Below are 13,150 nucleotides of genomic sequence, written 5' to 3'. Positions count from 1 at the left end.
CCTTTTTTTTCAATGTTGTTTTCTATAACTAGAAATCTTTCTCCACCTCTTCACCTTAACATCTTAAATGTTGATTTCTTCATCCAACCTCTTTGACTTTTCTAAGATGAGTTGGTCACCCTCTCAAGTCCTATCTTCAGACCTTATTTCTGGATGAATAATACTTACGAATGCCCACTCCTGGCATTAGAATGGCTTGTTGCTTATGGCTTTCTATGCTGGTAGATTGTGAATTTTCATTGTTGTAGTTCGTGGATGGATGAATATTTTGGCAGAGCTAAAAGAAAATGTTTTTACGTGGTAGTTTAATGTTTTCAGAAATATTTGCAGTTAAAGTAAAAAAGAGAAGAAAGAGCTTAAATTAGTTTTTTCTCTCTCTCTCTTTGTGTGTGTGTGTGCTCACTACTGGGAAAGAATGAAACATAAGGTTTTCCCCTAAAAGCAATAATAGCGATATTACTGCTGGGAAGAGAAAGTATATAAATAAATGACTACAAAGTGAGGCAGAAAGAATATACTAAGTGTGTCCAGAGAAATGCAGCTGAAGTGTTATGTAAGAGCAGAAGAGGCAGCTATGACTTCCTGCTTTGGGTTGGGAGTAGTAGGGGATCAAAGAGAAGATCTTAGCCTGGCATGGTGGCTCATGCCTATAATCCTAGCACTCTGGGAGACAGAAGCAGGTGGATCCCTTGAGTTCAGGAGTTCTAGACCAGCCTGAGCAAGAGAGAGATCCCATCTCTAAAGAAATAGCTGAGTGTTGTGGCAGGTGCCTATAGTCCCAGCTACTGGGGAGACTGACGCAAGAGTATCTCTTGAGCCCAAAAGTTTGAGGTTGCTGTGACTGTGATGCCATGACACTCTACCCGGGTGACTGAGTGAGACTCTGTCTCATAAAAAGAGAGAGATTGAGATCTTGGATTTTCATCAAGTATTTTCATTTTTCAGGCTCTTATATTAACTAGTTTAATAGGTAAAATATAAAGTTAAAATGTGTGTTATAACAGGGAAATGTTTGAAACTTGGAGAACATAAAGGGATATTCCTGAAAATTGAAGTAAAATCTGGTGAGTTTTCTATAAGGATACCATCATTACCACCTTGTTAACACCTGATTTATTAATATGTAAAATGCCATAAATGGAAATGGCATTGTTATGTATCTGTTCACATCAGTCTATAAAATTATAGGCATCAATAAATCAGACAAGCATAACAAGGCTGTAAATGTTTTATCAGTTAATGTTTAAATGATGCTTTCTTATGTGTGTTGGCTTTACAACTTCCTCTAAGATGAAATGTTCTGTTAAAGTAGTGAGAAAGGAAGTAATGGGAAAAAGTTTCAGACTCAGAGGGGGAGATATTTACTTTAGAACCTTCAAAAGAATGCACAGCGCATAGACCCCCTCCACAGAAGAAAAAGGTCATGCAATTCTCTTTGACCTAAATGTAAATTTTACATTAGAAATAAAGCAAAGTTATACCTGAAATAAAATTCTGATTTCCTTTTGAGAATAAAATGGAGAGAAATCTTGTCATTAATGAGATCAGCTGTGGCAGAGATAGGATGGCTCTGCATTTACTGGACACTTCCCAGCCTCCCTTTTAGTGAGATATGGCTGAGTGGCTGAGTTCCTCAATAGAAGGTGAACTGCAGCGATGTATGCCACCTCCAGACTGGTTCGTAAAACCCTCTCATGTTCTTCCCCTTCCTCTGGCTTGAAGAGGATCATGGACGCTGCGATTCTCAGCCAAGCTGCAGGTGGAAGAGCTGCAAGATGAGCTAGGTCAATCTCGGGGAAGAGTCATCTTCCATTAGGAACACTCATTTTGGAACTTTATATATGTGAAAACAGATTCCTACTATCTTTGAGTCATTATACATTTTGGGGGTTGTTATAGCAGCTAGTGTTACCTAAGGTAATATAATGAGGATCTGTAAATCATTTCTTAATGATAACAGCACCCTGTCAACATAGGTTAACCTCAAGGCTTCCCCATAAAAATTACTGCTATATCCCACCTTTATCCAGATCTCCCCAACAGCCCATACCCAGTAACAGCATTGGTCTTGGCCAAGAGTGAAAATTGTATAGAATAATATTTAATACCATGAAGTCTTGAATTAATGAGATGGGGTCAAATCCTATGTTTGCAATTACTGACTGCATGGCCTTGGATACATTATTTAATATCTTTATCCCTCAGTTTCCTCATCTATTAAATGAGGATAATAACCCTAATTTACAGTTGGTTGTAAAGATTAAAAGAGGTGATATATGAAACTCTCTCAGAACAACATCCCCACAAAGTAGTTGATAATCCCAAATGATCAACTACTTTGTGAGGATGTGGTTCTGAGAGATTTTCATATTAAGAGATCTTTTATTAAGATCCTGTAAAACAAACAAACAAACAAAAATGTCCTTGCATTTATGTGCTTTTCCTTCTTTGGGTTTTCCTTTTCTCTTTGTATTTCTCTTTTTGCATTCTGTTATTTTGGATTCCATGGTAGAGTTTCTATGAATTGTCTCTCTGGAACTTTATGTAGCTAGTGCTATAAATGGGGCTCAGGGGAAAACAACTCTCCTGGTGGTCCATAGGAAAGTAGACATTTCCTAAGCTGTCTAGACCATTCTGCAATTCAGGCAAAAGGAATAATCTTGATTCAGCCTAAGTGCTAAGCACCAATGGAGCTTAAATACACAGCTTTAGAAAGGCATAATGAATGATTTTACAACCTAATGATGGCTACTGCGTCTTTGATAAGTATCTGATTCAAAATCCCAAATATTGACATCTTGCTGCCTTTTGCTGCCTAGAAAACATGGCTACTATTCAAATATATCCAGTTTCGATCTTGGAGACCTCAACTCCAATCTCTTGGAGATTTAGATAAAAGTGTTGTTTTAGGGCTGCGCCTGTGGCTCAGTGGGTAGGGCGCTGGCCCCATATACTGAGGGTGGGGGCTTCAAACCCAGCCCCAGCCAAACTGCAACAAAAAAGTAGCCGGGTGTTGTGGTGGGTGCCTGTAGACTCAGCTACTCAGGAGGCTGAGGCAAGAGAATGGCCTAAGCCCAGGAGTTGGAGGTTGCTATAAGCTGTGACACCACGGCACTCTACTGAGGGCAACCAAATGAAACTCTGTCTCAAAAAAAACACACAACGGGCGGCACCTATGGCTCAGTCGGTAGGGCGCCGGCCCCATATACCGAGGGTGGCGGGTTCAAACCCGGCCCCAGCTGAACTGCAACCAAAAAATAGCCCGGCATTGTGGCGGGTGCCTGTAGTCCCAGTGACTCGGGAGGCTGAGGCAAGAGAATCGCCTTAAGCCCAGGAGTTGGAGGTTGCTGTGAGTTGTGTGAGGCCACGGTACTCTACCGAGGGCCATAAAGTGAGACTCTGTCTCTACAAAAAAAAAAAAACAAAAAAAAGTGTTGTTTTAACTTATAAAAACAGCTAGTGCCAATTGAATACTTACTATATGCCAGGGACTTCTCTAAGAACTTTGATATCTTTTTTATTGCTTGAGATAAACAGAATGTTGACTTCAAATCATAAGATCTATAAATTTGGAAAGGGGAGGAATATTTCTTATAAAAGGATTACAGCCTGCAGGCTGATCATCCCTCAGGCTGGAAAGCATAGCCTCCAGTGGGAACTGAAAGAAGGCACTTTTTTTTGTTTAGTTTTTCTTGTTTTTTTTGAGACAGAGTCTCACTATGTCACCCTCAGTAGAGTACCATCGTGTCACAGCTCACAGCAACCTTAAACTCTTGGGCTTAAGCGATTCTCTTGTGTCAGCCTCCCAAGTAGCTGAGACTACTGGCACCTGCACAATGCCCGGCTATTTTTTTGTTGTTGTAGTTGTTGTTTAGCAGGCCTGGGCTGGATTTGAACCCACCAGCCTCGGTGTATGTGGCTGGCGCCCTACCCACTGAGCTACAGGCACATTTCCAACAGGTTTCAGGAGGATCTATGAATATTCATGAAGGGGTGTGTGCACATGCATAGTAAGCAAACATGTATGTTATACATGTCTCATGTTTACTTCGGGTGAGGACTTAACACTTTTTTTTTCTACTTTTAGTAGAGACGGGGTCTTGCTCTTGCTCAGGCTGGTCTCAAACTCCAGAGCTCAAGTGATTTTCCCACCTCCCCTCCCAGAGTGCTAGGATTGCAGGTGTGAGCCACCTCGCCCCACCTACAACTTAATACTTAAATACATTAAAATTAGCCTCTATATATCAAAAGGTGAAATGAAGGACACAGAGGAATTCTGTGCACAGACTCTGTAAACCAGCCAGAACCAGTCCGTGGTCACTGATTTTTGCTGATCAGTTGTATCAATACGGCAAAAAGTGAGGGCCATCTGATTGTAGCATCAGGTGGTTGGCTGAAATCAGCAGTGGAGCAAGTCTTTCTTAAAGGCTGATTCCTGTTTAACCTTCAGGAAAGAAAGTCTAATGGCATTAGTGAGGGAAGGGGTCTAACGAGTTGTGTCAGATCTTTCATTGCATCATGTCTGGGAACTCAGATTGTAGGGCTTCTCTGGTTCTCCTTGACCAAGAGGAGGGTCCATTCAGTTGGTTGGGGGGCTTTGGATTTTATTTTTATTTGTCAGAAATCCATAATTCTTCCCCCAATTCATAGTCCTTCCCACTGTTCCTGTAAACTACTATTGATCCAGGTGTTTAAGCCCAAATCCTAGAGTTATCCTAGAGTCATTATTTTTATAACACCCATGTCCAATCCATCAGCAAAATATATAATTCCACCACTTCTCATTTATTTAATGGTCACCATTTTATTCTAAGGCTCTATATCTCTTGCCTAAGCTTTGGCCATAGCCCCTTAACTGTCTCTGTTTCTTCTATTGGCATATTCTTTACATAGCAGTGACAGTGATCATGCTAAAATGTGAAAGAAATCATATCCTGTGACTCCTCCCCTCCTCCTCACCCTCCCAATGGCTTCCTGTGACGAATAGAGTGGATCAGCATCTAGCATCCATTCCAGTCTTCTACTGTGCTTTCTCATCCTGCAAGAGCTGGAAAACTAAAAATTGCCCTTGTTAGACTCTCTTGCAGCTATGGCTTGGGATGGGTCTTAGGTCTTAACCAAATGGATACACATATGAGAGACTAGGAAGGCAGAATTGGGGTAGAGGCCATGTTCTGACTGCTTTGACTATCATTGCAGGTAAGCATGGTCACAGAGACATTGGTTTGGGTCGATTAAGAGCCTGTTGTGGTGGCAGTAAGGAAGGCTTCCCATTCCCTGGGTTATAGCCATGGCATATGTTCTTTAGATCACTGGTTCAGCTGCAACCCCTTACTTGCCCATCTTCCTGATGAGGCAGAGGTAGCAGCTTTTCTAGCAGCCTGGTTGGATGGTGGTGTTCTCAATCTCATTCCTGGAGGCCCGGCGTTTGCTCTTGAAGCCCTTTCAATGTTTTCATAAGTACTCAAATTCTCTGCATCAGATCTCATTCAATTAAATAATGAAAGTATTTACAGCCTCCTTTGACTGAATCTTAATATAGTTCTAATCACATTCGGAATTAATCTAAGGTTCTTACTAAGCCAGTATCATCATCCCTTAACTACTTTTTACTCCTCCCTGATATTGCAGAAGCCACACTGCACTTTGCATTTCTGTCCTTCCTTGCATACACCAAGCGGGGCCCTCCTTGGGGCTTCTGTCCTTCTTGCTGTTCTTATTCTCCTGGATCTATGGCATGACTCATTCTCCTTTTTTCATGTCTCTGCACAAATATCACTTCTTCAGAAAGGTCTTTTCTCACCACCTATATAAATATCACTCTCGATCTCTTTGTCCCTTTACCTTTATTTTTCTTCATTGTACTTAATATCTGTCATGGTACATATTTGGTTAAAGTCTATCTGCCGCTTTGAAAAATAACTTTCTGCTAGTTGCTCTATCCTCAGAGGGTCAAGCAGTTCTTAGCACACAGTAGGTACTTTATGAATATGTTTTTAGTGAATTCCCATTTTACAGATAGGGAGACCTGAGGCCAAGAATGATTACATGACTCACCCATGCCCAGAACCCACGCCCAGACAGTGAGTGGCAGAGCTGGGGTTTGACCCCAGGCAGTCCCCCGTGAGAGCATTTGCTCTATGCAGGGCATTATGCTGCCTCCCCAGTGCAGCCAACCTCCATTCAAGTGTTCATGTATTTTGTTTGAAGAAAGACAGGTAATAACTGTTGGAGAAAGAAAAAGGAGAAATTTGCTTAAGCTCTTGCCTGTCCAAGAGAGGGATGCCCTGACCTGTAAACACAACTGCCTGCCTCTGAGGTGGGCACATCCCTGTGGTGGAGACAGGTGGCAGAACAAAACAAGAGATGGCTCAGTGTCCTGCCTGTGAGATCATCCACCTGACTTCACCCACTTGGCCTGATTCTAAAACCATCCTTTCCTCTGCTTCCCAACCTGCAAATACACCGCTGTGCCCTCAGCACTACCCGCTCAGCACCCGGACGTCCTCTGTGGTGTTGTGGTTGTTTCACTCCCACAGGGTTGATTTCTATTCTTCACCCATTACCCTTATTCATTTCCCCCTTAGCTTCTTTCTCAAAAAGAGAAAAACTCTTTTCTGTTCCCTCCTTATAGCTTAACAAACAAACCAGTCCAGTGCTAATTTTACACATTTAAACATATTAATTTAAGTCCAGAAATAACAAAAAGTGTTAACTTCTCAACATTTTCCTTCTGGGTCACCAGGGAAGGAGGTGAATGGCTTCTGTCACCAACCTGAGGTGTCCATCATTCTCTATACAGTGCCTTACTGTAGCTCCCCGTAAGTCCCTACAACACAGTGGAGTAAGCAGAGCTTCGGAGTCACACAAGTCTAGGCCCGAATCCTGGCCTAGCTCTTACTGGCGTGTCCTTCACCGAGTTTCTTACCTTTCTCAGCCTATTTTCTTGTCTATAAATTGGAACTAAAAAGAGAAATCTTCCTTGCAGAATTTTGTGAAGATTAGAAATAATATGGGTGGCGCCTGTGGCTCAGTGAGTAGGGCACTGGCCCCATATACCGAGGGTGGCGGGTTCGAACCCAGCCCCGGCCAAACTGCAACAAAAAAAATAGCCGGGCATTATGGCGGGCGCCTGTAGCTGCTCGGGAGGCTGAGGCAAGAGAATCGCGTAAGCCCAAGAGCTGGAGGTTGCTGTGAGCCGTGTGACGCCACGGCACTCTACCGAGGGCGGTACAGTGAGACTCTGTCTCTACACAAAAAAAAAAAAGAAAGAAAGAAATAATATAAAGGATCAGATATAAATAACAAAACACAATAAAATTACAAAAGGGAAGCAATAGTTTTTCTCTTTCGCCTGTGTCAAAGCATAATGACAATTTTGTGATAACATGTGTAATTAATTTGCACAATCCCTTTTCTGGACATATATGCTTCCTACTGGAGATTGTATTACTTTTAAAAATCTTTGTCCAAGATTTGCACTATATTTTCATTTAGATAATATTGAAATCAACATTTTATTTTATTTTGTATCTGGATTTTCTAAAAGCTAAGACTATTTATAAAGACAAAATAGTTGTTTTGGTTTGCATTTAAATTTAATCACGTAACACTGTGTATGATAATCTATTTATATTGGACTGACCTCCTTCACTATCATCTTCCCCAATAATAAAGGCAGATTAGACAAAATACATTGTGTAGGAAACAGTCCTATGCTGATTGCCATGACACCAGTTTCTTCCAAAAAAAATTTTCATTGTTAATACTCTGTACTTATTAGGGTACAGGGAAATGGGTACTCTTAAACATTCTGATGAAAGTATAAATTGATACACCTGCGGTGCATCTTACAAGGAAATATGTGAATCCTAGTAAAAGTGGAATGTAAAGGTCTTAGCAAAATAACTAAGAAAATGCCACAAAAGCTATGTTAACTAGTGTGATGAAAATGTGTCAAACGGTCTATGAACCAAGTGTATGGTGCCCCATGATCATAATAATGTACACAGCTATGATTTAATAAAAAAATAAACAAAAAAAGAAAGTATAAATTGATGAAAGTATAAATTGCAATTTTCCTGAGAGCTACTTGGCTTAGAGAGTTCTTTAAAAGTTTATTCCCGTGATTCCAATAATTTCACTTACAGGAATCTATTCTAAAGATATAATCAAGGTGTACCAGGCCAGGCGTGGTGGCTCACATATGTAATCCTAGTACTCTGGGAGGCCAACGCAGGTGGATTACTTGAGCTCAGTAATTCGAGACCAGCCTGAACAAAAGTGAGATCCCATTTCTACTAAAAAGTAGAAAAACTGAGACAAGAGGATCACTTGACCCCAAGAGTTGGAGGTTGCTATGAGCTATGATGCCATGGCACTCTACCCAGGATGACAGCTTGAGACTCTGTCTCAAAAAAAAAAAAAGGGTGTCCTTAAGTATTTTTGAACAGAGATGTTCATCAATGCACTGCTTTAAAATAGGGAAAAACTGTAAACATCCTGAATTCTCAACAACAGAAGAACAATTAAGATAAATGTTAAAAATCATTTTGGGAGAAATAGTTTAATGGCACAGGAATATTTGGGGATATAATTATAAGTTTAAAAATCAGAAAAATTTATAACAATATATAACAGTATAAAACAATATGTAATAATATAAATATATAATAAATAGAAATAAATATAAAGTAATATAAAATAATTTTGTATATATACTGTAATCCCAATTGTGTAAAGAAAACACTATACAGGCCAGGTGTGGTGGCTCACAGCTGTAATCCTAGCACTCTGGGAGGCCGGGAGGTGGATGGATCACTTGAGCTCAGGAATTCCAAACCACCCTGAGCAAGTATGAGACCCCATCTCTACTAAAAATAGAAAAATTAGCCAGGTCTTATGGTGGGTGCCTGTAGTCCTAGGTACTCAGGGGGGCTGAGGTGGGAGGATATCTTGAGCCCAAGAGTTTGAGATTGCTGTGAGCTATGATAAGGCCACAGCACTCTACCAGGCACAGAGTGAGACTCTGTCTCAAAAAAAAAGAAAGAAAAGAAAAAAGAGCACACTATACATATAACTCATACAAAAAGGAATGACAAGGAATACAGAAAAACGTTAACTGCATAGGAATTTTATTTTCTTCTCCATAATTTTATTTTGTAGATTTATGGTAATAAAAATATGTTATTTTGATAATCAGGGAAAATGTCATAGAATGTAATAAAAATATATTGAAAGGACTTAATTTCCCCCTGAACTGTAACCATCAGACAGCAGGCCGTTGCAGGCTTTGTGTCAGTCCTGCTCACTGCTTAGGCACTTCCCGTTCATCTCTCTGTGACTGGGGGGAAGCAGCTGGCTCCCCATGTTACCGAGTGCTAGTCTCCTCCCGGCTCAGTGTCCAGCCTGCCAACCCACTGAACCGTCTGCCTTTGCATCTCCAGTGCCTTCTTCCTTACACTTTCAACTTCCCTGGTATGGGACTAGGGACACGCAACTGTGCTAGGCACTGGACATGCACAGACCTATTTTTTGCCTTCCTGAAGCTCTACTGGGAGAAGCAGAGAAGAAACAGTAAACAACTTGCCAACTACCACAAAGAGCTGCAAGAGCAGAGGACACCTTAACCCAGACTGACTCCCAGGGAAGGTTTCTTGGAGGAGTTGATGTGTATTTCAAATTAGCTCCAAGTGCACACATGTCTTACCCCTGTGGTCTCACAGTACAGTTTAAAAATTCTTTAACTTGGTCTCAGTCAATTCCCTCAGCCATTCTGCTCAAGGATTTTTGAAACTTCCCCACTTTCTTCACCGAGCTCATAAACTTCTCTCCTCAGCAAACCCCCCTTTCCAGAAAAACCTGCCCTCTTCTTTTGCCTGGGCCAATCAGAATGACATGATTCCCACTTTTCTATTTTTGCCTTTGCTACTAGGAAACTCAGTGTTAAAATTAGAACTCAATTGCTGTTTTGTCTCAGATTTTCTGACTCCTAAATGATTTGTAATTAATAATAACAACACAATTTTATTTGTAAGACTGAAGCCATTCTATGTCAGCTACCCCAACTACCACAGAGAGCTACAACAGTTTCCCCAAACCCTTTCTTTTTCTATATCTTCACCTTTCTTTTTTCCTATCCTCCAGTCTCAGAGGAATTCACTCAAATTTATAAGTATAAGAAGTGATCTCCAATGAGTTTTGGGGCTTGGCTTCCTATCCTCTTCATAATCTTGCAATTTGAATAATTATTGTCTATAGACATGAAATAACTGTCTGGTAGGAGATGATCCTTCTCCTCCCCACTCTTACCATCTCCATGGAAAAAGCCAGTTTTGCAGTCATTTGCTAAATTCATTTTAACATTCTTTCACTACATACAAATTCATGATTTTGAATGGGTTGTGACATCTTTACCATTTCCTCAATAAATAATATGTAATAATAAGTTTTGACATGTCTTCACTTTATTGCTATGAGAGTCATGAGTTTACCTTTAAAAAAAATTATTCTGACATCTAGATAAGTTTTTGAAAGATGAAATCTATACATTTTCTAGTTCCAATTTCTCACTTTCTAGTTACCCGTTGAAATCTACCTTCTAAATGATGCCCTCTCTCCCCTCCAATACTATCCCTTACACTTTTTTTTGTGAGTGTATGTGTGTGTTTTGTTTGTTTGTTTGTTTTTAATCGAAGGTCCCTTACTGGTCCTACTTCCATGAGTGGCTGAGACCAAGGGAAAAGGGAGGGGTCATCTCCACAACACTCCATTTATACACAGAACTAAACAGACAAGCACAGAGTCACTATTGCGGTTAGAAGTTGGCAGCATGGGAAGGAACAGGTACAGGCTCCCCCCAAATGGGGCACCAGGGGTGACTTGGTCTGCTTCAACCCACAAAGAATCAGAAGATCAAAAGTGGTTTGGGAAGGCCAGAACTGTCAGGGATGGAGGGAGGAGGAAAATCCAGGGGTGGGAGGACTGTTTGGCAACTGGGGTAAAACTATGCTGAAACATTCGGAAAAAAGGCCAAACACAGCAAACACTTCTCAGCCTTACTTTCTCTCATTTGCTGCATTTGCTGCTATTAAATTTAAGTAATATTTACTGGCAGGAAATACAAAGACTATATCTCATGGGTTTTTGTTGTTTGTTTGTTTTGGGGGGTTTTTTTTGGTGGGGGCTGGGTTTGAACCCTCCACCTCTGGTATATGGGGCCAGCGCCCTACTCCTTTGAGCCACAGGCGCTGCCCCTCAGAGTTTTTTTTGAGCAACCAAAATTATCCCAGCCACAGATGTTTCTGACCCGTCCCTCTTTCAGTGTTTTATGTGAATTCTTTCTTTTTACTAAGTCCTGGTAGAGAAAACTGGAATTAAACAGTGCAGATGTCTGGGTAACCACAAATGTCTCTTTCTGCACTTATAAAAGTGCCTCGTTCTGGCAGGGAAAACTTCCCAGTTATGCAGCTGAACAACCCTAAAGCTTTCTATCTCCTAAAAATAACGTGGTCTTTTCCCCATAATATCTTGCAGTAGTCTTCTTAAAAAAACAAACAAACAAACAAAACTCCTTTAGTTTTAATGACTTCTTGCCGATGAATTCCCCCAGAGCTCAGTTCCCTATCTATACTCACTCCTAGCTGCTTTCATCTACTTTCAAGACTTTAAATATGAAGACTGTTAAATGTGCATCTTCAGCCCAGACCACTCTGTAACCTGAAGAAAATGATGAGGTTCATCATTTGGAAAGAGCTTTATTTCTCATGAAGAGTGGCAGCCTGTGCACCGCCATTCTGGACCGCTGGGAACACCAGCTGCCACGAAAGGTTAAGGAGAACAGGAATTTACGCTGAGGGGCGTGGCCAACATACATATTCAACAAGCTACGGGAGGATTCATGAATATGTATAAGGATAAGGACGCACATGCGCAATTGAGCTTCATGCCCTTAGTAATTGCCTGTACAAAAAAATGGGGGCTTTAGCATGATCCAAGGGTGGCGTTTTCAGCCCTCTGACATCACAAGGCAAAGCAGAGGACGCGAAATCCTTATTGTGCATCCTCCGTGTGTTGATTAGAACCCCTGCGCGGTCGGTGGCCCCTGTTCAGGAGGGAATGCTGTTCAGTTGTCCCGAGACTGGAAGAGGGCGAAGCAGCATTAGGTAGTTGATGGAAATCAGCTGCGGAGCGAGTCTTTTCAAAGGCTGGCTGTGTACCCTTTAGAGGAGAAAGCCCAGCGGTAGTTAACGAGGAAGGGAGTGTAACGAGGCATGTCTGAGTTTCCCGACCTTGTTGTTGCTGGGAACCCCGTTTTAAGGTTTTCCCTGGGGTCCCCTGGCCAAGAGGGGCTCTATTCAGTTGGCAGGAGGCTTAGGGTTTTATTTTTACTCCTGAGCTCGTTTTTGTTTTTTTGCAGTTTTTGGCCAGGGCTGGGTTTGAACCCACCACCTCCGGCATATGGGGCCGGCGTCCTACCCTTTTGAGCTACAAGCGCCGCCCTCCTGAGCTCTTTTGAACTCCAGATTTGTATGTCTAACTACTGCCCGGTATCTCCTTGGAAATCTAACAGGCACATCAAACTAACACGCCTAAAGCTGAGCCCCTGATCGTCTTCCACTCACTGCCTCCTACGGATTTATCCGTCTTGGCAAAAGGCATCTCTCTAATTGATCAGATCAGAAACTAGGGTCGTCCTTCGTCTCCGCCCCAGCCCCTTTGTCTCACTCCTCACGGTCAGTCTGCCAGCGAATCCTGTCAGCTCTACTTTGGGACAGGCCAAAACTACCAATACTTCCCTGTGGCTTCTCTCCTCTGCCATGGCCACCACTCTGTTTCAAGCTGCCATTGTCTCTTGCCTCTTATGGCCTTTTAGGTGGTTTTCTTACTTTTGTCCTTGCCCCCATGTCTGTTCTCCACACATTAGCCAGAGCAAGTTTTATGAAATACAAGTCACATGCAGCACCCCTTCCCTCAATACCTTCCAGTTACTGTCCATCTCCTTCGCAGCTAAAGCCAGAGTCCTGAGGCTGGCTACAGTATCTGCCCTGGCTCTCCTGGGGCCCCCCTGGTCTGGGCTTCGTCCACCACTTCTGCTTCCTTCCTGCTCCAGATAATGAGCTCAGTTTTGGACATGCTGAGTTTGATGTAC

Source organism: Nycticebus coucang, chromosome 3 (assembly GCF_027406575.1).
Source record: "Nycticebus coucang isolate mNycCou1 chromosome 3, mNycCou1.pri, whole genome shotgun sequence".
NCBI classification, from domain to species: domain Eukaryota; kingdom Metazoa; phylum Chordata; class Mammalia; order Primates; family Lorisidae; genus Nycticebus; species Nycticebus coucang.
This window is presented reverse-complemented; position numbering follows the sequence as displayed.